General features: G+C 38.1%; 1 protein-coding gene across 1 annotated transcript in view; it reads left to right on the forward strand.

Moving 5' to 3' along the window:
* YJEFN3 (YjeF N-terminal domain containing 3) overlaps positions 1-25,467 on the forward strand; it is a 401,301-nt gene that overhangs the window by 99,233 nt on the left and 276,601 nt on the right. The window lies entirely within an intron of this gene.

Below are 25,467 nucleotides of genomic sequence, written 5' to 3' on the forward strand. Positions count from 1 at the left end.
AGTAAAATCAACAAAGGGATACTTATCTTAATATAGATAGTTGGAAATAGCCTCATCTTGTTCTGGAACATACTCCGGTCATCTGTAGAGACGCAAAGAGAAACCAATTTCGGAGCTGAGAACAATGAAAGTTGAAAAGTGAAAGTTCCGGCTGAACCTGAGGCAACGCCATCTTGTTGGGCCGCGTGGAGCCAGTAAAATTAAGACGGCTGCAACCAAGCCGATACGGACACAGCAATATAATGAAGGTATAAAAGGGGCATATGTTAAGAACTACGGGAGGTATCTCTAAGCCTCATATTAGGCCTCAATCTGAACAAAGCTCAGGGTTTTTAACGGCAGACGCCAGATCACAGCAATAACAGGGACAGCTGCAAACAAACACTCCTGCTTTTCCAAATAGCCCACATAAAGCATAAAAGCAAATGTAAAGCTCACACTATCCAGGTTGCTGCCTAACCTCCCTAACTGCTCGGCACTAAGCAGCGCATAACGCAACTGAATCAAAGAGTTTCTTCCATCTAACCGGCTCAGTCCTACACCGGAGGGAAGCCTGATAGCGCTGCAGAGATCCTTTAATGATTTGCCAGAATACTGAGACAAGCCATTTGAGCTTAAAAGGTGTACTCTAATATTCATCGCCTCATGGAGGTTTTTAAAAGAGACATGATAGTTAGCTTAGGCAATCTATTTAAAAGTCATGGGACTGTGGCTACACAGGCGATTACATGTGGAATCAATTCAGCTAAGAATGGGGAACCTGCCGCACAGCAAAGATGTTTTTTAGCTCTTGCCGCGGGAGATGCGGCCAGTCACAATGAACAAAGTGCTAGCCCTATACAAGATCAGGCAGAGGTACCCTTATTAGATACCACAAATATTGCAACAGTTGCTTTTTGTGCAGACTAACACCTTCTGAAACTTACCGCTGCCCGCTGGGCATAAATAATTTGTTAGTTGTTCCCCAACTGCCACAAACTGGCTGTGCCTGCATAGAAGACCAACTCTGGTATGATCTAGTGAAAATGGCATGCTTTTTACTGCTGGAGGCTGAAGAGCCTACAAGCCTGGGTTTGTGCAGGAGAGCATGGGAGATGCCGTATATGTTTCTGAGTCTACGCTTCTTTCACACAAAAATGCGATGCCTTAACAGTATTTGCCTCAGGCTCCTCACAAGATGGTTGCTAGCTGGACATCTGCTTCAGAAGTTTCCCCAAGAAGAGACTTTGATAATTTCTCGACAAGGAGTGGGTTGAATGAAAGTATGCTAGGGTGGGAGATATAGAAGAGAACACCACAAAGGCGCCCAATGGCCTAATACCAAACACACAGGATGGATTCAATTTTGGCAAGAAATATACTCACAAACAAACTACACCCTGGGGTGCAAAGATGCAGACTGGAACCTCACAGTTGCCCAGCAAACTGATCGAGTGCAGCCAGAAATCCAAGGAAGAGACCTCGCCTGTGGTGTGCAAAATGTTCCTATATAGAGGGATACAGAGCCAACATAGCCCAGCACAGTTTGATACAGGATGTGTGAATATAGTAAATAGGCACAATTACATATTTCTAAGCACCTCCAGGTGCAATAAACACAGGCTGGAGCTTCTCAGCCGCTCAGCTGACTGATTCCCAAGGTTTCAGCAAACAGAAAATTATTCCCAAAGTGATTCAGGGGTGAAGAATGCCCCAGAAAAAACAGCAGCAAGTGTACAGATTAATAAAAATTATATACTTTATTAAAAGCAGCACAGTTCTCAGCCTCTATGGGGCTGTTTCCTAAGGCTATTGATTAAAAATAATGAACATACACTCAGTGGCGGCTGGTGAATTTTTAAGATGATGGTGCACAAGACCCCGCCCCTTTGAGAAAGCCACACCCCTTTGAGAAAGTCACACCCCTTTGAGAAAACCACGCCCATTTGATAAAGTCACGCCCATTTGACCAGCAGTGGTTTTTGGTCGTTGTCTTGTTGAAATATCCAGACCCGGCGTAAACTTCAACTTTGTGACTGATTCCTCAACATTATTCTCAGTTTGTAGGACACAGTACACCCCTGTATGAAAAGCAGCAGTGAATTGCACTTCCACAGTTCCACCCAGGACATGCCTTACTCCACCCATAACACACCCAAGATGCACTACCACGACCCCACAACTTTAGCTAAAGACCCATCCATAAAACACTAGTGACCCAGCTCATAAGTCTAATGTTAATCTTAGTTACAAGTTTCAAGTGACTCATTTTCAGCATTTGACATATTCATTAACCCAAGGTAGAAAAATGATTTTGCTACATGCATTTTTCACCAATCAATCTATTAGTCATTTTTGCACGTATCATTATAACGGCCACAGCGGAGCTTGAGACTGGATGTTGTCTCTGTCCGACGGGGTAAAATAGTGGAATGTTAAATTTGGTCTGCTGAGTTCTTCAGGTCATCAACCTTTGCAGACTGGTCTCTATGGCATTTCTATAAGGTTACTCTTAACGACATCCCTTCATTATGCATTTTAGAAAGGAGACAGGGTTTTAGAGATGGAACCTTGGAATTGTAATTAAGTAAACACTCAGGCATGTAATCTGCAAACTATCAGTTTAGGTGCTTGTTTAAAATGTGTAATGTTTATTAGCTTTTGAAGGTTGAATAAAAAAATCTAAATCTAACACAAAGTATATAATCTAATCTATTTAATAAAAACTTGGTTCCCCATAAAAAAAAACAAAAAAAAAACAAACAAACATTACCATAGTCCCCATTTAAGTGATTTTTGTTTTGTTTTTATTTATAAATGTATTTAAATTTTATTCAGAGTAGCAGTAGCAATGTTTTTTGGAAAACATCCCTGTAGGCTCTTTAGGACTACACAAGGTAATGGACAGAGGAATAGGTGAAAGGGACAGAGAAAAAGCTCCTCTAGGGCTAGACAACCAGGACAGAGAAGAAATGTCTAAAGCTCTAAGTCAGTACTTAACTACTCCCCATATATTCCCTGACGGACATGAATACTATGGAGGTGTAATTGAAAGTGTGACACTACTTGTCATCTGATCTTTATTCTTGAGACTGCCAACCTTCATATATGATGCAGGAATAATATTTTATAGTATTTGTTGACACTTAACGTGTCAACAAATACTATAAAATATTATTCCTGGCCCTGCATCATATATGGGCACTGGCAGTCTCAAGAGAAAAGATCAGATGACAAGTAGTGTTCCTTACGGTAGTTCCGACACTGACAGCATGATTCGAGCAGCTGCTACACTGACTCCGTCTCCAGCCAGTGCTGATACAGTCACACAGCTGCTGCCCCCCGGCCTCCCTCAGCCACCCTGAGCTCACCGTTGTGCGCGCCTTCACAGTCACAGTCAGACTCAGTCAGTGCTCTTCTCTGCGGCTGCCACTCGAGGAGTTGGGCCCCCCTGCGGGAGGGACCTTCTGGGCCCAGTCGCAATGGCGACCTTTGCATCTCCGTTATTTCCACCCTGAAGCCCATGATGCTCCGCCTCCAAAAACACACACAGAGCTCTTAGTGTGCGAGTGTCACGTGACAGCTGGCTCTCACACACTAAGAGCTGTGCGATTAGGAAAGCTATGGGCTGGCCTATAGGTGGCGCTGAAGGCAATGCAGGCTCAAAGTGGAAAGAGCTTTTGCCTATACTTCTATCTATCGCACTGCACAGCATGTGCGATAGATAGAAGTATTAGGCAAAAGCCCATTCCACTTTAGCCTAAAGAATTAAAAACTGCAATTTTAATATTTTTTAGTCAAAACTGCAGTGGAGCCTGGAGGATTTTTTTATTTAGTCAGCAAATAAAGTTTAAAAATTTAATTCGTTTTTTTTATTTCTCACTCTTTTTTTTTTCATCAGGGGTCAGGGGGTTCACGTGCTCAAGTGCTCCTACAGAGGAGCCTCCACTGCATACACTTGCTATATAAAAAGTGAAAAACACAGGCGAGGCCTCTTCCTTGGATTTCTGGCTGCACTCAATCAGTTTGCTGGGCAACTGTGAGATTCCAGTCTGCATCTTTGCACCCCAGGGTGTAGTTTGTGAGTATATTTCTTGCCTAAATTGAATCCATCCTGTGTGTTTGGTATTAGGCCATTTGGCGCCTCTGTGTTCTTCTCTTCTAGATCAATCGTTTTGTTAGGATCCTGACCCTCCTATGACAGAGACCTGACCACTACATTCTTTGGGAGCTTCCTCAACCTTTTGGACATTATTGGTTGTATGGACTATTATTTGTCAGTTTAAATGATTATTCTATCTTTTAGATTCTTTACATTGTTCATTTCTGATTATATGTTGTTGTTATAATTCATTTCTTACTAAGAGCGCCCCCTGGAGGATTGGTGTGATATCACACACTATTTCTAAATTTTTGTATGCTTACTAGGGTAGGAGATATGACAAGTTTTACATTCACTTACTCCTACATACTGTGTTGGAATTTATAGCTGACTTTACTAACTTAATGCTGGTTATTGCTACTTCACTTCCTACCTGTTAATTGTTTTAGAATATTAATAGATCAAAGTTCCCTACAATAGTGTTGTACCTATTTACATAGAGGATGTTCCCTTGTATGATCTATACATGCAGGCAGTTAGTAGTCTACATGTAAGTCATACTCAGATTAATTTATCTTGTCTTTGATGAATATATCTACTTAATGCTCTATACTATCAAAGGGGTATTTAATTATCCAATATCCTATACTCCCAGAATACTTTTGAACTACTGTAATGCACAATACAACATGGTAGATATGTTTATTTGTTTATGGCACAACATTGTTCGAATTCCAGTAGGACTGTGCTTAGTTCCTGAAGTGCTAATTGAGAGTAACAGGCGTACACTAACCTAGTTAATATAATTTCTTGACTTCCACTAAATGCAACCCTACTTAGATCTTACAATTAGGAAATGTTGCTCTGGTTGAAAAAATTGGTAACAACTGAGACTATTCTCAGAGCACTTGAGTTTATATTCAATTTATTAAGCTTTTTCGTGCGCAGTTAACCTTTAATCTATTTAGCTACAACTCAAATCTCTAGCATTTAGCCCTGTATACCAGTAAGGAATGGAGACATTGTTAAGATGTTAGTACTACCCAGATAATTTTCTAATAATCTATTTACATTCCTCATAGATCCACCAATATAGTCCCAACTACCTGTTATCTAACTTGAATAAGCACGCTATGATATACTCTATATTTGTTCATGATAATTTCCATTGCCGTCGAACCGTCAGCAGCCGGGATGGTTTGCCATACATGGTTTTCATACCTAGATTTATTACCAACTTTACCAGGCGTAGGTGGATAAGATTGTACACCCCACTCTGAACGAATGTCCACTAGATAGGTAATTTTAGCTCATATATATTATTTCCCCACTAGTTGAGGTTTCAGTTACTCTTCACACGGGTATACTAACTAAGGTATCTGTGTATATGTATGTGCCTGTGTGTATGTATATTAATACTTATATGTATTTAACTTACTGTAGTACTTTTTAAACTGAATACATGTTGCCACTTGTTCCCACTTCTTATTACGAGATTACACCAATGGTGAATAGTCCTGTTGAGGTCCTATCTCACCTCTATCCTATAGATCATAATCCAAATAAATCCAGTCTAGACAGTTCATAAGAAGTTTCTATTTTTCATCTGGACTAACACTACTTCACTGCTAGCTCCGCCCCCCCTTAACAAGTTTGCTTAGTAAACCTAATAAATTACATCCTTTGAACTTTCAGCATTCCTGAGTTATTTATACATAAAGCATTACCATAGAAGCAACTGATATAAGTCTGCTCTCCCAGGTGATTAGCTAAACTATAGTGTAAATTTATATTAGTTAAACAACTAATACTTCGCCCCAGATACTATAAATAGCCTAAAAACAGTTTGTATTTAGTTTTTTTAGTATCTTCATGTATCATAGTCCATTCTTTCCATTAAGTATATCACCTGCTATCACTAAAACGGCACCATAATATGCTTCTTTTTCTTAAAATATTCCCCCTACCCTAGTCCATTCTAGTCCATTGCAAGTATATTTGTTTATTCACACTATTAAATTATATTCACCTCCAAGATTCTTCTACCTTTTGTTAAAGTCCAAGAGGGGCCTTTCTATGCTATGGAGGTCAAACAAATCGAAAAACTGAGAATTCTGTTTATAGTTTTTATCTTTACAGTTTAAGTACAGGATTGATATTTTGTAGCCCTTGGTTATGCAGGCTATATTTCAATGTTGCACCTTGATTGCTCTGGATATAAGATGGCAGTTTTTCTATTATATCCTACTTGACTTAGGTCCTCACACAAGCTGATCTAGAGTGGTCATACTATACTTGATCTGTTTCATGTATCAGATAATATATGAAATGTTCCTTTCTGTAATATGCCTTGCTTATTTATACCTATAAATTCTGTACAATTTTTGATTCCCAAAAAGAAAATTAAAAAAAACAAAAAACCTTCATGCTGTCTGAGGTGCTCATGATTCCTTCATGCCCTTGCGGATACATTCTAGATCATGTTGTGTGTGACATTAAATACATGTGTGTGTCAAGCAGAGGGAAGAAAATCAGTGGCACATGGAATTATCATGCACCTCTCCCCCTATGTGCCAGGGACTAGGTACATGTGTGCTACTGACAGAAAACATGCTAAACCCACTTGAAAGGGGTGCAGCTTAGCTCTAAAAAGCTGACTAAATCACCTGAACTTCTCTATGTAAAAAAGAAAGATATTTAACTTCAAAATGTCCTCAGTAACCACATCCCATTGTAAAGGGATTTTCAGCAGACAATCAGGATGATAGACCCGGGACTTTCAAAGGAGCGTGCATCTGGCATGTGCAGGCGCAGTCACATTATTTCCATATTCAGTTTAAAGTGATATAAAATGCAAAATGTTTCTTTCATGATTCAGACAGAGCATGTAACTTTAAACAACTTTCCAATATACTTCTATTATCAAATTTTCTTTGTTTTCTCAATATCCTTTGTTTAAAAGTAGGCAGGTAAGATCAGGAGTGTGTACTTTGTGCAGAACTATATGGCAGCAGTTTTGAAAGAATGTTATACATTAGCAAATACACTAAGGGGTCTATTTATGAAGCAGCGTATGCTGCTTCCGACCCTCTCCTCTTCAGTTCCGACTGAAGCGGAAGTTAAGAAGCAGCGGTCCTGTCGGCATTTATCGATGTGCGGCGGACATGATTCGCTATAGCGGATCATGTCTGTCCGCACCTACATAAATAGACCCCTAAATGGCAGCACTATTTCCCGTCATGTAGTGCTCCAGACATGTGAACACTACCTATCTAGATATCTATTTAAAAAAGATTAACATTAGAACTAAGCAAATTTGATAATAGAAGTAAAATGGAAACTTTGTGTTAATTGTATGCTCTGTCTGAATCATGAAAGAAAAATTTTGGGTTTCATGTCCCTTTAAGGAAGTTTACTATGAAATCTTGTGAGATTTCAGAAAAATCTCACGAGATCACAGTAAAGCAAAGCATGACCTCAACACTGCTGATGCTGATTGGCTATTGTTTTTTTTTCAACAGGACAGTAGCTGAAGGATAACTGTTCACTGAGAACTTACTATTTTGAGATGAAGAAATTTTGAGGTAAAATATCTTTCTTTTTTACATAGATATGATCCGGTGATATTTTCTGGTCTGCTTTTTACAGTTACTGTATCACTTTCAATTGATTTAGCATATGAATATTATGTATATTTAATCATTGCAATATCTTGAAACTGACAATAGGTGGTTAAATATCTGCTATATATGAAATATCCCCCCCCCCAAAAAAAATAAAAAATAGTGGTTTAACCACTGTATTGTGTGTTGCTGGAACGTCTGTGTGTTAAATGAAGAAATTGGGTCATGCACTGTGCCCTGTGTGTGTGTTATTGCCAATGGGTCAAGAATGAACTGCTCAGTTGTTTAGAAATATAACAAGAAAAATGTATGGGATATGAAGGTGACAGATTCAAGTGTATCTAGTACAGGAAGAAACATAGATGATATGGGTTGTATTAATACCATTAGTTCAGGTTTGTGCACTGCTCTGGTATGTTTCTTTTAGTAAATCTACTGTCATCGTATTCCATGGCAAAATTAACAAAACCTTCACTGTATTTATCGTTATTCATAAGAAAACACAGGGTAAGCACAGTGTGGCTCTTGAAATCTTGAAGCCAAGCATATTTTTTTAAAATCAATTTGCATTAAAGGTAGAGCTGTCTTATCTGGTGAATGTCATCAAAGAATATGGACTGCAGCTACAATTATTTCTATTTCTGTTACTGTGTTAGAAAGGATGTTACATTGATATAACGCTATGTGGAAGTTGCCACCACTTAAGCATATTAACTTGTCTTGATAATAACATTCTTATAGATGTACAGGGAAATAGTTGTTATGGATACAGATTCTCTGAAGAATATTTTTACTGAGAGATGTATGTGTATTTGTGCACAATAATATGGCTCAGCTCTGCAGGGGATATGTTGTGTGCCCTGGTAAAGAAGAGGTTAGCGCTTTAAGGGAAGCTACTATAGTGGAGAATCCTCTGATAAATTTTCTATATTAATTCTGAAAACCCAAAAACCTCTAAAGCTTTTATGGAGTTGGGACGTGGCCACTGCAGAACAGATGACAATTTTTCAGGATCCATCTCAAAACCCAAAGGAGCAGTGATATACCCCAAGAAAGGTATTTTGTTTTAGTCAAAAAGACATTTCTGTAACTTAGCATAGAGGTGAGTAATATGCTCTTTCAATGACATGGAGTAAATCAAGATGTCATAAAAATAAACAATGAAACATTTATTTAGGTGCTTAACATCTCAGTAAATAAATTATGAAAGTCACTTGGGTTGAATGGGAGGCAAATGTTACTGGATAATTCTTGAAATGTAGTTTACGTTGGTTTAGGAACCCCCTACATTCATCAGGAGTACCATCACACTTGTCTGGTACAGGAAGTCGAGGTCCCAACTGGATAGTCTGAGCAGGATTTTATTGAGAAACTGTTGATGCAGAAACTGAGGCCGGATCCAAAGCTTGCATCATTTTCAAGAAGGCCTTGAACATATCAGTAAACTGTACAATCTTAGTGTCCAAGTCTTGCAATTGGGCTGCATGTGCTCCTAATTAGACATGTGCAATTCGTTTTGGCTATTAACCCCTAAACCGCCATTCCCCAAAATCGCCAACACTAGCTAAACCTATTTACTTCTAAACCGCCGTTCCCAAACATCACAGACACTAACTAAACCTATTAACCTCTAAACGGCAGTTCCCAAACATCGCCAACACTAAATTAGCCAAAAGGATTTATGCAGCTCTCATTTCTATTGGCTAATTTTAATTTTTCAGCCAATAGGAATGCAACGGTACCCCAATATAAAAGGGGTACCTTGCATTGAATCCTCAGTGTGCAGCGGATGATCGCATGAAGAGGACCTCCACGTTGGACCGATGGGCCTCTGCACATCCACCAACCTCTCCGCCTCCGCAGGGATGAAGAAGATAGAAGATGCCGGTCCAGCGATGGATGAAGATTGAGCCGCCTGGATGAAGATCTTTCGCTGGACTTCAGCAACTGTGAGTACCGATTTTGGGGTTAGTGTTAGTTTTTTTTTATGTTTTTTTTTTATAGATTAGGGCTTTATTTATTTTAATGGTCTGAAAAAGAGCTGAAAGCCCTAGATCAGGGGTCGCCAACCTTTCGAGCCTCAGGGACCACTAAACTCACAATTTTAAATCCTGTGGACAACTAACATTCCTTTTTTTAAAAAAAGGTACAAACCTCTATGTGTGTGTGTGTGTATATGTGTATATATATATATATATATATATATATATATATACACACACACACATAATATACATAACTAGTATAACCATAGCTAAGTTTACATTATGTATATATATTTACACATTTTTAATAATTATTTTTTGGATTGAAATAACTGAATGACAGAACTGAGAGAATACTTCCAAATGACAGATGAAGGGTGAGAGCCAACTTTTGAGCTGGAAACAGAGAGGCTGAAAGTGGGGAAAAAAATAATTATGTTTAAAAGGACCACCATACTTCCAAGTTACCTACCCATTTAGGAATTATTCAAAACTACTTATGATCATGGACAGACATTGGATTTTATAAATTAAGTTTATATCAGAAAGCTCTCAATATGGATGTGAACTAACCACGACTGATGTTACTGGAAATTACTGTAATACTGGTGGGATATGGCTGATCTGCTGGATGGCAATTAATGGAATTCAGGTGGAATGGCTTTGTGCACAGGGGAAATTATTAGAATAAAAAATAATTAATATTTAATTTAAAAAAAAAAAGAAGATGAAGGGGAGGAAGACAAACAGTGATGTAAATCCATCTGAATGAATTGGGAAAACTACTACAAAGAGACAGGTAAAGGGAAGAAAATAAATTAATTATAAGAGAGAAATAGTTTTTTTTAAGATTTTCTTTTTTATATACTTTAATTCCACTATTTCAAGTAAAGCCAAAACTCTGCTGGCTTTAGAATGGAAGCATCTTTCTCTGAGCAGCACGCCAGGCGGGAGGAGTTAAAAATACAATCTAGCTACGCAAGTTGCGCAGTATGACGCAATGTGCGTAAAGAGATTGTAATTTAACTTCTCTGTCGGGTTTCACTGATGTCCAGCCAGGCTCTGTAGGGAGTTGCAGCACGATGGGGGTGACCCCATCAGAGGAGATTAATTCCTGCTTGATGGTGTCAAGGACCACCAATATCTTCTCGTGGACCACCAGTGGTCCATGAACCACTGGTTGGCGACCGCTGCCCTATATTAGGTTTTTTTTAGTTAGTTTTTTTTATTTTGTGGGTTTGGGGGGGGGGTTTGTAATGTTAGGGGTGTTTGTTTTAATTTTTTGCAAAAGAGCTGGTAACTTTAGGGCAATGCCCTACAAAAGGCCCTTTTAAAGGCTATTGGTAGTTTATTATAGATTAGGTTTTTTTTTTTATTTTGGGGTGTTTTTTTTTAAACGGGGTATTAGAATGGAAATAATTTTTATAATTTTGGATTATTTCGTTTGTTATTTTTTGTAATGGGAATTTTTTATTTTTTTTAGATTAGGGGGCATATTTATCAAACTCTGTATGGAGCCTGAAGGCCGTGTTTCTGGCGAGCCTTCAGGCTCGCCAGAAACACAAGTTATGAAGCAGCGGTCTAAAGACCGCTGCTCCATAACCTGTCTGCCTGCTCTGAGGTGGCGGACAAACATTGCCGAAAATCAACCCGATCCAATACGATCGGGTTGATTGACACTCCTGCTGGGGGCCGATTAGCTGCGAATCTACAGGGGGCGGTGTTGCACCAGCAGTTCACAAGAACTGTTGGTGCAATGATAAATGCTGACAGCGTATGCTGTCTGCATTAATCGATGTGCAGCAGACATGATTCGCAATATCGGATCATGTCCTCTCGCACATTAATAAATAGGCCCCTAAGGCTTTTTTATTTTGAATGGGCTTTAAAAGAGCTGAATGTCCTTTTAAGGGCAATGCCCATACAAATGCCCTTTTCTGGGCAATGGGTAGATTAGTTTTTTTTTATTTTGGGGGTTTGGGGGGGTGGGGGGTTTGTAATGTTAGGGGTGTTTGTTTTTATTTTTTTGCAAAAGAGCTGTTAACTTTAAGGGCCCTTTGTAGTTTATTATAGATTAGGTTTTTTCCATTTTGGAGTGTTTTTTTTTTTTTTTTTAAAATGGGGTATTAGAATAGGATTATTTTATTATAATTTCGTTTGTTATTTTTTTGTAATGGTACTTTTTTCTTTTTAATTTTAGTGTTTATTATTTTTTGTAATTGTAGTTTTAATTTTTTTTGTAATGCTAGGTTTTTTATTTTTAGTATTGTTAGGTTTTATTACTTTAAGCTTAGGTTTTATTTTTATTTCACAGGTAAGTTAGGTAGTTAATTAATAATGGTAACTTTAATTTAGGTCTATTTTAATTATGTTAAAGTTAGGGGTGTTAGGTTTAGGGGTTATTATAGTTTAATTTAGCTAGTTGTGATGTGGGGGGGGGGGCGGCGGTTTAGGGGTTAATAGGTTAAGTTAGTGTTGGCGATGGGGGTGGTGGTTTAGGGGTTAATAGCTTTATTTAGTGTCGGCGATGTCTGGGAGCGACGTTTTAGGCGTTAATAGATTTATTTTGTGTCGGCAATGTGGGGGGCAGCGGTTTAGGGCTTAATAGCTTTAGTTAGTGTTGGCGATGGGATGGGCGAATGTGTAAATTTTCAAATTTCGAATGTAGAACGAATGTTATTATCAAAATTCGAATTCTAAATCCGAATGTCGATAAGAACGAATATTCTTAAAAATTCGAAAATCGAATGTTATTTACAGTTTTCGAATGTCACTTTCGAATTCGAATGTTTATAATTATATCGAATGTCCACATTCGAAATTTCGAATTTAACATTCTATTTAACAAATACTATTCAGAAGTTCAATAGTTCATGTGGTAGGGCGGGAATCTAGTAAATTGATACATAATAGATACAAATATATAATTTCGAATGTTTCCATATAGAATATTGCATAATTCAAATATTACATTTAAAGAAAGCATTAGAAATACTATTACAAACATATAAATTCGAATTTTTCGAATTCAAATCTAAATTTTTCTAATTCGAATATTGCATAATTCGAATATTACATTTAAAGAAAAAGCATTAGAAATACTATTACAATCTAAATTCGAATTTTTCGAATTTGAATACACGTATTGCATAATTCGAATATTACATTTAAAGAAAAAGCATTAGAAATACTATTACAATCTAAATTCAAATTTTTCGAATTCGAATATTGCATAATTCGAATATTACATTTAAAGAAAAAGCATTAGAAATACTATTACAATCTAAATTCAAATTTTTTGAATTCGAATACACGTATTGCATAATTCGAATATTAAATTTAAAGAAAAAGCATTAGAAATACTATTACAATCTAAATTCGAATTTTTCGAATTCGAATATTGCATAATTCGAATATTACATTTAAAGAAAAAAGTTTAGAAATACTATTACAATTAAATTCGAATTTTTCGAAAAGAATATTTTCGAATGTAATCGTAAAAATCGAAACCGAACATTCGAAAATTGAATGTTATCTAAACATTCGAAATTCTATTAGAACGAACGAATGTGTTAAAATTCGTGCCGTTTTTCGAATGTTGTGAAACATTCGCCCATCCCTAATGTGGGGGTACAGCGGCTTAGGTGTTAAAAGCTTTATTTAGTGTCAGCGATGTGGGTGATGGCGGCGGTTTTAAATAATTTCAGCAATCGGCGGCATATTAGTTATGTAAAGTTAAATCGTTTTTTCGGATCCTTTCGTTTTTTCAGATCCATTCCTTATTCATAAGCATTATTCTATTCTAAATTTTAGAATAGAATAATGAATATGAATAAAGAATGGATCCGAAATTACGAAGGATCCGAAAAAACGATTTAACATAACTAATTTGCCGAAACAATTTTTTTTTTATCTTAACTAAACTAATTTGCAGAAACGAAATTATTTATTTAACTAATGCAAACAAAAATACATTTTTAGCGTTGCACATGTCTACTCCTAATAGCTATCCCTGATGGGTTACAGCTTTAGCCACCTCAGCAGGGTCCATAGTATAGCCCATATATACTATAAGAATAGTGGTGATTGTCCAGAAATGGATCCAGAGGCTGAGAAGTGGCTAAGTAACATTGTCCCAGCATGCAGGATGATACCCAGGACACGCTGGATAATACTCAGGACAGGACTCTCAGGAGCAATGAGCAAAGGAAACGGTAGAATCTGTAACTGGAAACACTCCCATCTTAGACTGATAGGCCAGCACAGGACAGACAGAGATTGGTCAGGCATGCAGTGGTTGGAGATCCAGGTGTGCAGTATAGAGGTACCAAGTTTTAAACCAAAAGAGTAGTCGGGGTCAGGCAGAGGTCCAGAACCAGATGAGCAAGGGTCAGGGCAGATGGCAGGCAAGAGAAGTTCAATAATCAAGCAGAGCAGAATGTCAGCAACAAACAGCTTTAGAAAGGAATAGGAACATGACAACCAATAAATGGGCAAGGAAATGAAACCCAGGTGCGGTATTTAAAGCTAATAGCACAGGAGTCAGTGAGGTGTGCTAACCTGACGTATCATGCCCAAATATAGTTTGGCTGAGCAACAGAGCAGCCAAGGACGCACTGAACTGTCAAATGAGTGTAGCCGACGAGTGCTATTGAAATTCTCAAGGCGCACTACTATTCCGCTTACACCAACACATTTGCAGCTCTATATTTGATTAAATTGTGCTGTTCTGATTGCAAAGTCTCCATAGTAAACCACAGCCAGATTTACGGTCCAAACCATCCTTTCTGCCATAGGCCATGGCATGATGAGTGTCTACAAGATGCCAGGGCATTGCATTTACAGTTTCCTGCTTACTCTGATTAATAGCTTAAACCTCAAGACAATTAAATTACTTGATCCACTCAGTCTTCAAAATTGAGTGATCCCTAAAATCAATACCCCACCAATAAACCAAACCTAAGCTTAAATCCACCAATTGACTAAGCACACAGACAATAGATATGGTGAAAAAAAAGTCTGGATGCAGTTTTTTTTTTTAACATTTAAGGGACTTAAAGGGACATGAAACCCAATTTTTTTCTTTTGTGATTTAGAAAGAGCATGTCCTTTTAAACAACTTTCTAATTTACTTATATTATCTAATTTGCTTCATTCTCTTGATATCACTTGCTGAAAAGCATATCTAGATATGCTCAGTAGCTGCTGATTGGTTGCTGCACATAAAGGCCTTGTGTGATTGGCTCACACATGTGCATTGCTATTATTTCAACAAAGGATATCTAAAGAATTGAGCAAATTAGATAATAGAAGTAAATTGGAAAGTTGTTTAAAAAATCGCATGCCCTATTTGAATCATGAAAGTTTTAATTTTGACTAGACTGTCCCTTTAATGATCAAAACTGAAATGTGCATGAGTAGATTTGCAGTACAGTATATACTTAGTAAAAATGCTCCTTGTAAACATTTTAATTGAGTAACATACACACATATGCTGCTTATGTCCCTCAAAGCATTATGAAAGCACTTCACCTGTTCAAAGAGTTGCCCATGGTTTACGTGATAAAAATGAAGTGATTGCAAACATGATATGCACTACAGCTGGCACTTTGTGTTAGTGCAGTGTTTCAATGCGGCTGCATGGGCATGAGCATGCTTCTATTACAAATTCAAATGCACTCATTCAGATTTTACTTTTAACTAATATGCCCCTTTAATTATTAAACATATTCAAACTAAGAAAATCATATAAACACTTCAAGTATTTACTATTGATGGGTGTGACGGATGCCAGGGGTACACTACCTACCTACTAGAATGCATAGTGCCTACTGTAAAGTTTAATGGTCTGGTGCTGTTTTTCATTGTGTGGTATTGGCCCCCTAGTTCCAGTGAAACCTACTACAGAGTAAAATGTATGGGAAATGGTTCCTTTGTGTTTATTTTGTATTTGAACTAGCTATTTTTGCTCACCATCTGCTGTTCCTAAGGGCATGCCCATAAAAGTGGGCTGAGCCTTATGGTAAAGCAGACCTGCCATAAAAGTGGGCTGAGCCTTATGGTAAAGCAGACCTGCTAATGTTATCTATATTTTAAACACACAGCCCCATAGGTATTGAAATGAGCACTGGTGCTGTTTTTCATTGTGTGCGATTGGCCCCCTAGTTCCAGTGAAACCTACTACAGTGTAAAATGCATGGGAAATGGTTCCTTTGTGTTTATTTTGTATTTGAAATAGCTATTTTTGCTCACCATCTGCTGTTCCTAAGGGCATGCCCATAAAAGTGGGCTGAGCCTTAGGGAAAGCAGACCTGCTAATGTTATCTATATTTTAAACACACAGCCCCATAGGTATTGAAATGAGCACTGAACACTGTGTAAGAAATGCAAAAAAGGTGTTTAACTCAATGTGCACACCCTTGTGCTAATATAAATCAAAAGGTTTAAGTCCTTAAATTGATACTTGTGACTCCACTTCTGAATGTCCTGGTAACCTCAAAGAGATAGAATATATCGCATAGTGAAGCTCCATTGGAACAAGGCCGAAACAGGATGAAAAAGGACCTTACGTGTTTAAGAGCTATATCTGAGTTCTCCGGTAAAACAGCGTGTGGTAAAACCAATCATCGGCTACTAGCACCAGGACAGCAACCGGGTCTTAGGGGATAAAACTTGCTAGAGGACACAAATACAAAAGCATATATGGACTAGTCCCCTCCACTGCCGGCTCTATGGGAAGTAAACACAGATAGTTACTTGGTGTTCTAAACCGCTCATGGAACCAGTGTAGGTGAAACTGCAACCAAATTCTGTTGCATGTAGTTTCGAGGACACCTACGTCACAAGAGGCGGGATATAGCTCTTTTTAAAATCAGATCCAGAATGTTATTATGTTAGTGATATTTTAGATGGGATTTCATTAATCAGTTGTAATGAAGATGCACTGTAACTTGCTTTTTAATATAGATATGAAATTCTAATACCTTCGCTCCGCAGCCCACTTCAAAAGTAAATTTTTCTGTGAGCTAACGGTTTGAATTCTTCTCCAATCAGCGCTCTCCCCTTTGGGCACCATTTGTTGTAGCTAGAGCACTGATTGGAAAACAATTCGGACCGTACGCTCACAGAAAAATTGACTTTTGAAGTGGGCGGCGGAACGCAGGGTATTTGAATTTCATATCTATATTAAAAATTAAGTTATAGCACAATTTCATTACAACTGATGAATTAATAAAATATCACTAACTTTCCGGATCTGATTTTAAAAAGTAGAGAGTTTACCATCACTTTAACTTAAATTGAGCTCAAGCGATTGAGATTACTTTCAACTTGTAATATGATCGAAAAACCTGATGCGAGCAAACACTCGTGATCATGTATTACTCTGCATGTCTGTTAAGCATAAACTACATGTTGCATTAGAATATTTTAGTTACAAGTAACTTATTCTAGATAATTTTCTGTACATAAATTGTTGTAACTATTTAAATGGACTAATATAAATTATAAATACGCTATATTGATTTAATAGGACAGAAATAATCATTATAAATGTAAATCCAGTGAGTCACATACGGATATTATTGAGAAGCTGCTGATTTAAGTAATAAATAAATTAATTTTTATAAAAAAAATGTAATATATATAGAGATATAGCTTTATAAATTACAGCTCTATGTGGATTAAACCTTATGATACTAATTAATTTAAAGAGCAGCTATATATATTATTTATAAAATAGTGAGACACACTGTTCAATATATGTTATGCATTATAAAAGTATTGCAGAAAAATAAAAAAAGAAAATAAACTTTTTTCATTATATGTATTAATAGTGAACCAGTGTTATGCGTTCATTTTAATACACCCAATATATATGTTGTTGTTCACGATTTAAAATTAACTATCTGCTAGATTACGAGTCTTGCGTTAGCTTTAAAATGCAGCGTTGAGAGGTCCCAATGCTGCTTTTTAATGCCCGCTGGTATTACGAGTCTGGCAGGTACAGGTGTACCGCTCACTTTTCTTCCGTGACTCGAGCTTACCGCAAATCCCCTTATGTCAATTGCGTATCCTATCTTTGTAATGGGATTTGCCTAACGCCGGTATTACGAGTCTTGGAAGAAGTGAGCGGTAGACCCTCTCCTGTCAAGACTCCTACCACATTTAAAAGTCAGTAGTTAAGAGTTTTATGGGCTAACGCCATAACATAAAACTTTTAACTAAAGTGCTAGAAAGTACACTAATACCAATAAACTACCTATTAACCCCTAAACCGAGCCCCCCCACATCGCAAACACTTAAAAAAAGTTTTTAACCCCTAATCTGCCGACTGGACATCACCGCCACTGTAATAAATATATTAACCCCTAAACTGCTGCACTCCCGCCTCGCAAACATTAGTTACATTTTATCAACCCCTAATCTGCCGTCCCTAACATCGCCGACACCTATCTACATTTATTAACCCCTAATCTGCCGCCTCCAACGTCGCCGCTACTATATTAAAATTATTAACCCCTAAACCTAAGTCTAACCCTAAGTCTAACCCCCCCTAACTTTAATATAATTTAAATAAAACGAAATAAAATTACTACTATTAAATAAATTAATCCTATTTAAAACTAAATACTTACCTATAAAATAAACCCTAAAATAGCTACAATATAACTAATAGTTACATTTGTAGCTAGCTTCGGATTTATTTTTATTTTACAGGCAACTTTGTATTTATTTTAACTAGGTACAATAGTTATTAAATAGTTATTAACTATTTAATAGCTACCTAGTTAAAATAACTTCAAATTTACCTGTAAAATAAATCCTAACCTAAGTTACAAATACACCTAACACTACACTATCATTAAAGTAATTACATAAACTAACTACAATTAACTACAATTAAATTAAATAAACTAAAGTACGGAAAAAACACACACTAAATTACAGAAAATAAAACAATAATTACAAGATTTTTAAACTAATTACACCTACTCTAATCCCCCTAATAAATAAAAAAAATAAATAAATAAATAAATTTCCTACCCTATACTAAATTACAAATAGCCCTTAAAAGGGCCTTTTGCGGGGCATTGCCCCAAAGTAATCAGCTCTATTACCTGTAAAAAAATACAATACCCCCCCCAACATTACAACCCAACCCTACTCTAAAACCCACCCAATCCCCCCTTAAAAAAACCTAACACTACTCCCGTGAAGATCACCCTACCTTGAAACGTTTTCACCCAGCCGGGCACAAGTGGACCTCCAGAGGGGCAGAAGTCTTCATCCGATCAGGACAGAAGAGGTCCTCCAAGCGGCAGAAGTCTTCATCCATACGGCATCTTCTATCTTCATCCATCCGGAGCGGAGCGGGTCCATCTTCAATCCAGCCAACGCGGAGCATCCTCTTCAAATGAAGTCCAAGCGAAGAATGAAGGTTCCTTTAAATGATGTCATCCAAGATGGCGTCCCTTGAATTCCGATTGGCTGATAGGATTCTATCAGCCAATCGGAATTAAGGTAGGAAAAATCTGATTGGCTGATTGAATCAGCCAATCAGATTCAAGTTCAATCCAATTGGCTGATCCAATCAGCCAATCAGATTGAGCTCACATTCTATTGGCTGATCGGAACAGCCAATAGAATGCGAGCTCAATCTGATTGGCTGATTGGATCAGCCAATCCGATTGAACTTGAATCTGATTGGCTGATTTAATCAGCCAATCAGATTTTTCCTACCTTAATTCCGATTGGCTGATAGAATCCTATCAGCCAATCGGAAATCGAGGGACGCCATCTTGGATGACGTCACTTAAAGGAATCTTCATTCGTCGGGAGTCGCTGGAAGAAGAGGATGGATCCGCGTCGGCTGCTTCAAGATTGTCCCGCTCCGCGCCGGATAGAAGAAGATAGAAGATGCCGCCTGGATGAAGATGTCTACCGGTCCGGATGCCCTCTTCTTGCCGGATAGGATGAAGACTTCGGACCCTCTTCTGGACCTCTTCTTGCCGGATAGGATGAAGACTTCAGACCCTCTTCTGGACGGATCGGTGATACCCGGCGTGGTGAAGATAAGGTAGGAAGATCTTCAGGGGCTTAGTGTTAGGTTTTTTAAGGGGAGTTTGGGTTAGATTAGGGGTATGTGGGTGGTGGGTTGTAATGTTGGGGGGGTATTGTATGTTTATTTAAATGCAAAAGAGCTGTTTTCTTTGGGGCATGCCCCGCAAAAGGCCCTTTTAAGGGCTGGTAAGGTAAAAGAGCTGTTAAATTTTTAATTTAGAATAGGGTAGGGCATTTTTTTATTTTGGGGGGCTTTGTTATTTTTTTAGGGGGCTTAGAGTAGGTGTAATTAGTTTAAAATTCATGTAATCTTTTTTTATTTTTTGTAATTTTGTGTTTGTTTTTTTAGTAATTTAGTGTTTGTTTTTTTTGTAATTTAGTTTAGTTGATTTAATTGTAGATAATTGTAGGTAGTTTATTTAATTAATTTATTGATAGTGTAGTGTTAGGTTTAATTGTAACTTAAGTTAGGATTTATTTTACAGGTAATTTTGTAATTATTTTAACTAGGTAGCTATTAAATAGTTATTAACTATTTAATAGCTATTGTACCTAGTTAAAATAAATACAAAGTTGCCTGTAAAATAAATATAAATCCTATAATAGCTACAATATAATTATTAGTTATATTGTAGCTATATTAGGGTTTATTTTACAGGTAAGTATTTAGTTTTAAATAGGATTAATTTATATAATAAGATTTATTTTATTTCGTTAGATTTAAATTATATTTAACTTAGGGGGGTGTTAGGGTTAGACTTAGCTTTAGGGGTTAATACATTTATTAGAGTAGCGGCGAGGTCCGGTCGGCAGATTATGGGTTAATACTTGAAGTTAGGTGTCGGCGATGTTAGGGAGGGCAGATTAGGGGTTAATAAAATTTATTATAGGGTTTTTGAGGCGGGAGTGAGGCGGTTTAGGGGTTAATACATTTATTATAGTAGCGGTGAGGTCCGGTCGGCAGATTAGGTGTTAAAAAGTGTAGGTAGTTAGCAACGCAGCTGGGGGGGGCAGATTAGGGGGTAATAAATATTATGTAGGGGTCGGCGATGTTAGGGGCAGCAGATTAGGGGTACATAGGGATAATGTAGGTTGCGGCGGTGTGCGGTGTGCAGATTAGGGGTTAAAAAAAATTAATAGAGTGGCGGCGATGTGGGGGGACCTCGGTTTAGGGGTACATAGGTAGTTTATGGGTGTTAGTGTACTTTAGAGCACAGTAGTTAAGAGATTTATGAACCGGCGTTAGCCCATAAAGCTCTTAACTCCTGACTTTTTTCTGCGGCTGGAGTCTTGTCGTTAGAGTTCTAACGCTCACTTCAGCCAAGACTCTAAATACCGGCGTTAGAAAGATCCCACTGAAAAGATAGGATACGCAATTGATGTAAGGGGATCTGCGGTATGGAAAAGTCGCGGCTGGAAAGTGAGCGTTAGACCCTTACCTACAAGACTCTAAATACCAGCGGTAGGCCAAAACCAGCGTTAGGACCCCCTAACGCTGGTTTTGACGGCTAACGCAGAACTCTAAATCTAGGCGTTAGTTGTTTTTTTTAAATATATATATTTTTTTAGATTAAGGATGGGCAGCAAAAGAGCTGAATGCCCCTTTAAGGGCAATATCCATACAAATGCCCTTTTCAGGGCAATGGATAGTTTAGGTTTTTTAGTGTTAGGTTTATTTATTTTGGGTTGTTTGGTGGGTGGTGGGTATTACTGTTTGGGGGGACTTAGAATTTTTGGTTACTGCAAAAGAGCTGTTTAACTTAGGACAATGCCCTACAATAAGCCCTTTTAAGGGCATTTGGTAGTTTAGCATTAGATTAGGGGTTTTTTTTTATTTGGGGGGGCTATTTTATTTTCATAGGGATTAGGTTTTATTTGTATATTTTTTTCTGTAGTTCAATTTTTTTATTTTTTTTATTAACAACACAGACTGAGAGGGGAGAGATAGCAAATGAGAGGGGAGAGAGAGCTAGCAAAAGAGAGGGGAGGGAGAGAGCAAAAGAGAGGGGAGAGAGAGAGCAAAAGAGAGGGGAGAGAGAGAGCAAAAGAGAGGGGAGCGGGAGAGCAAAAGAGAGGGGAGAGGGAGAGCAAAAGAGAGGGGAGAGGGAGAGCCAAAGAGAGAGGAGAGGGAGAGCAAAAGAGAGGGGGAGAGAGAACAAAAGAGAGGGGGAAAGTGAGAGCAAAATAGAGGGGAGAGATGGCAAAAGAGAGGGAGAGAGAGAGCAAAAGAGAGGGGGGGAGATAGCAAAAGATAAGAGGAGAGGGAGTAAAAGTGAGGGGGGAGAGAGCGCAAAAGAGGAGAAAGAGAGGGGGGAGAGAGAGCAAAAGGGGTGGTGAAATTATCCACCTGGAGGGATTCTTTCAGCACCCTGCTTTTTTCGGATTCCACCTGGATGCAGCATAAGCTGCTTCCAGGTGGATACCAAAAATGGCAGGGTGGTGAAAGAATCCACCTGGATGCAGCGTAAGATTGAAGAAAACAAAAGAGGCACCTCTTGTTTTCTTCAATCTTCAGATTTTCTGACATCTTTATGTGAGGAGAGTGCAGCCTTTTTTTCTTATCCCTGCTATCGATACCACAGAGCAACAGCTTCATCCACTAACTTTCAGTTGGACCATCTGTTATAAATGGACAGTTACGCATAGAGATCTAACGGCTAGATTTAGAGTTTTGTCGGTAAAGACCTGCGTAGCTAACGCAGCTTTTTTTCCTACCGCTGCTCCCAAACAACGCTGGTATTTAGAGTTGTCTGCGGGGCTGCGTTAGGCTCCAAAAAGGGAGCGTTGAGCCGAATTTACTGCCACTTCAACTCTCAATACCAGCGTTGCTTACGGTAGCGGTAAGCAGCTAAAATGTGCTGGTGCACGATTCCCCCATAGGAAACAATGGGGCAGTTTGGGATGAAAAAAAACCTAACACATACAAAACAGCAGCGTTAATCTCCCAACGCAGCCCCATTGTTTCCTATGGGGAAACAGTTTCTAAGTCTGCACCTAACACCCTAACATGAACCCCGAGTCTAAACACCCCTAACCTTACACTTATTAACCCCTAATCTGCCGCCCCCGCTATCGCTGACACCTGCATTACACAATTAACCCCTAATCTGCCGCTCCGGACACCGCCGCCACCTACATTATCCCTATTAACCCCTAATCTGCTGCCCCCAATATCGCCGACACCTACATAATATTTATTAAACCCTAATCTGCCCCCCCAACGTCGCCGCTACCTTACCTACACTTATTAACCCCTAATCTGCTGACCGGACCTCGCCGCTACTCTAATAAAGTTATTAACCCCTAAACCGCCGCACTCCCGCCTTGCAAAACCTATAATAAATAGTATTAACCCCTAATCTCCCCGCCCCAAAGTCGCCGCCGCCGCCACCTAACTTCAAGTATTAACCCCTAATCTGCCGACCGGACCTCGCCGATACTCTAATAAATGTATTAACAACTAAAGCTAAATCTAACCCTAACCCTAACACCCCCCTAAATTAAATATAATTTTAATCTAACAAAATAAATTAAATATTACTAACTAAAGTATTCCTATTTAAAACTAAATACTTACCTGTAAAATAAACCCTAATATAGCTACAATATAATGAATAATTATATTGTAGCTATTTTAGGATTAATAATGATTTTACAGGCAACTTTGTATTTATTTTAACTAGGTACAATAGCTATTAAATAGTTATTTACTATTTAATAGCTACCTAGTTAAAATAATTACAAAATTACCTGTAAAATAAATCCTAACCTAAGTTACAATTAAACCTAACACTACACTATCAATAAATTAATTAAATAAATTACCTACAATTACATACAATTAAATAAACTAAACTAAATTATGAAAAAAAAAAACACTAAATTACAAAAAATAAAAAAAGATTACAAGAATATTAGGCTAATTACACCTACTCTAAGTCCCCTAATAAAATAAAAAAGCCCCCCAAAATAATAAAGGTCCCTACCCTATTCTAAATTAAAAAGTAACCAGCTCTTTTACCAGCCCTTAAAAGGGCTTTTTGCGGGGCATGCCCCAAAGTAATCAGCTCTTTTGCCTGTAAAAAAAATACAACCCACCTCAACATTAAAACCCACCACCCACATACCCCTACTCTAACCCAAACCCCCCTTAAATAAACCTAACACTACCCCCCTGAAGATCTCCCTACCTTGAGTCGTGTTCACCCAACCAGGCTGAAATCTTCATCCGATGGGGCAGAAGAGGACATCCAGACCGGCAGAAGTCTTCATCCTATCCGGGCAGAAGAGGACATCCGGACCGGCAGACATCTTCATCCAAGCGGCATCTTCTATCTTCATCCATCCGACGAGGTTCCTTTAAGTGACGTCATCCAAGATAGCGTCCCTTGAATTCCGATTGGCTGATAGGATTCTATCAGCCAATCAAAATTAAGGTAGGAAAAATCTGATTGGCTGATTGAATCAGCCAATCAGATTCAAGTTCAATCCGATTGGCCGATCCAATCAGATTGAGCTCGCATTCTATTGGCTGTTCCGATCAGCCAATAGAATGCAAGCTCAATCTGATTGGCTGATTGGATCAGCCAATCAGATTGAACTTGAATCTGATTGGCTGATTCAATCAGCCAATCAGATTTTTCCTACCTTAATTCAGATTGGCTGATAGAATCTTATCAGCCAATCGGTATTTGAGGGACGCCATCTTGGATGACGTCACTTAAAGGAACCTTCATTCGTCGGGTAGTCGTCGGGGAAGGAGGATGTTCTGCGCCGGAGGTCTTGAAGATGGAGCCTCTCCTCGTCGGATGGATGAAGATGTCTGCCGGTCCAGATGTCCTCTTCTGCCCGGATAGGATGAAGAATTCTGCCGGTCTGGATATCCTCTTCTGCCCCATCGGATGAAGACTTCGGCCCGGCTGGGTGAACACGACTCAAGGTAGGGAGATCTTCAGGGGGGTAGTGTTAGGTTTATTTAAGGGGGGTTTGGGTTAGAGTAGGGGTATGTGGGTGGTGGGTTTTAATGTTGGGGGTTTGTATTTCTTTTTACAGGCAAAAGAGCTGATTACTTTGGGGCATGCCCCGCAAAAAGCCCTTTTAAGGGCTGGTAAAAGAGCTGGTTACTTTTTAATTTAGAATAGGGTAGGGACCTTTATTATTTTGGGGGGCTTTTTTATTTTATTAGGGGGCTGAGAGTAGGTGTAATTAGCCTAATATTCTTGTAATCTTTTTTTATTTTTTGTAATTTAGTGTTTGCTTGTTTTTGCAATTTAGTTTAGTTTATTTAATTGTATGTAATTGTAGGTAATTTATTTAATTAATTTATTGATAGTGTAGTGTTAGGTTTAATTGTAACTTAGGTTAGGATTTATTTTACAGGTAATTTTGTAATTATTTTAACTAGGTAGCTATTAAATAGTAAATAACTATTTAATAGCTATTGTACCTAGTTAAAATAAATACAAAGTTGCCTGTAAAATAAATATAAATCCTAAAATAGCTACAATATAATTATTCATTATATTGTAGCTATATTAGGGTTTATTTTACAGGTAAGTATTTAGTTTTAAATAGGAATACTTTAGTTAATAATATTTAATTTATTTCGTTAGATTAAAATTATATTTAATTTAGGGGGGTGTTAGGGTTAGACTTAGCTTTAGGGGTTAATACATTTATTAGAGTAGCGGCGAGGTCCGGTCGGCAGATTAGGGGT

The sequence above is a fragment of the Bombina bombina genome, chromosome 2, assembly GCF_027579735.1.
Source record: "Bombina bombina isolate aBomBom1 chromosome 2, aBomBom1.pri, whole genome shotgun sequence".
Lineage (NCBI taxonomy): Eukaryota > Metazoa > Chordata > Amphibia > Anura > Bombinatoridae > Bombina > Bombina bombina.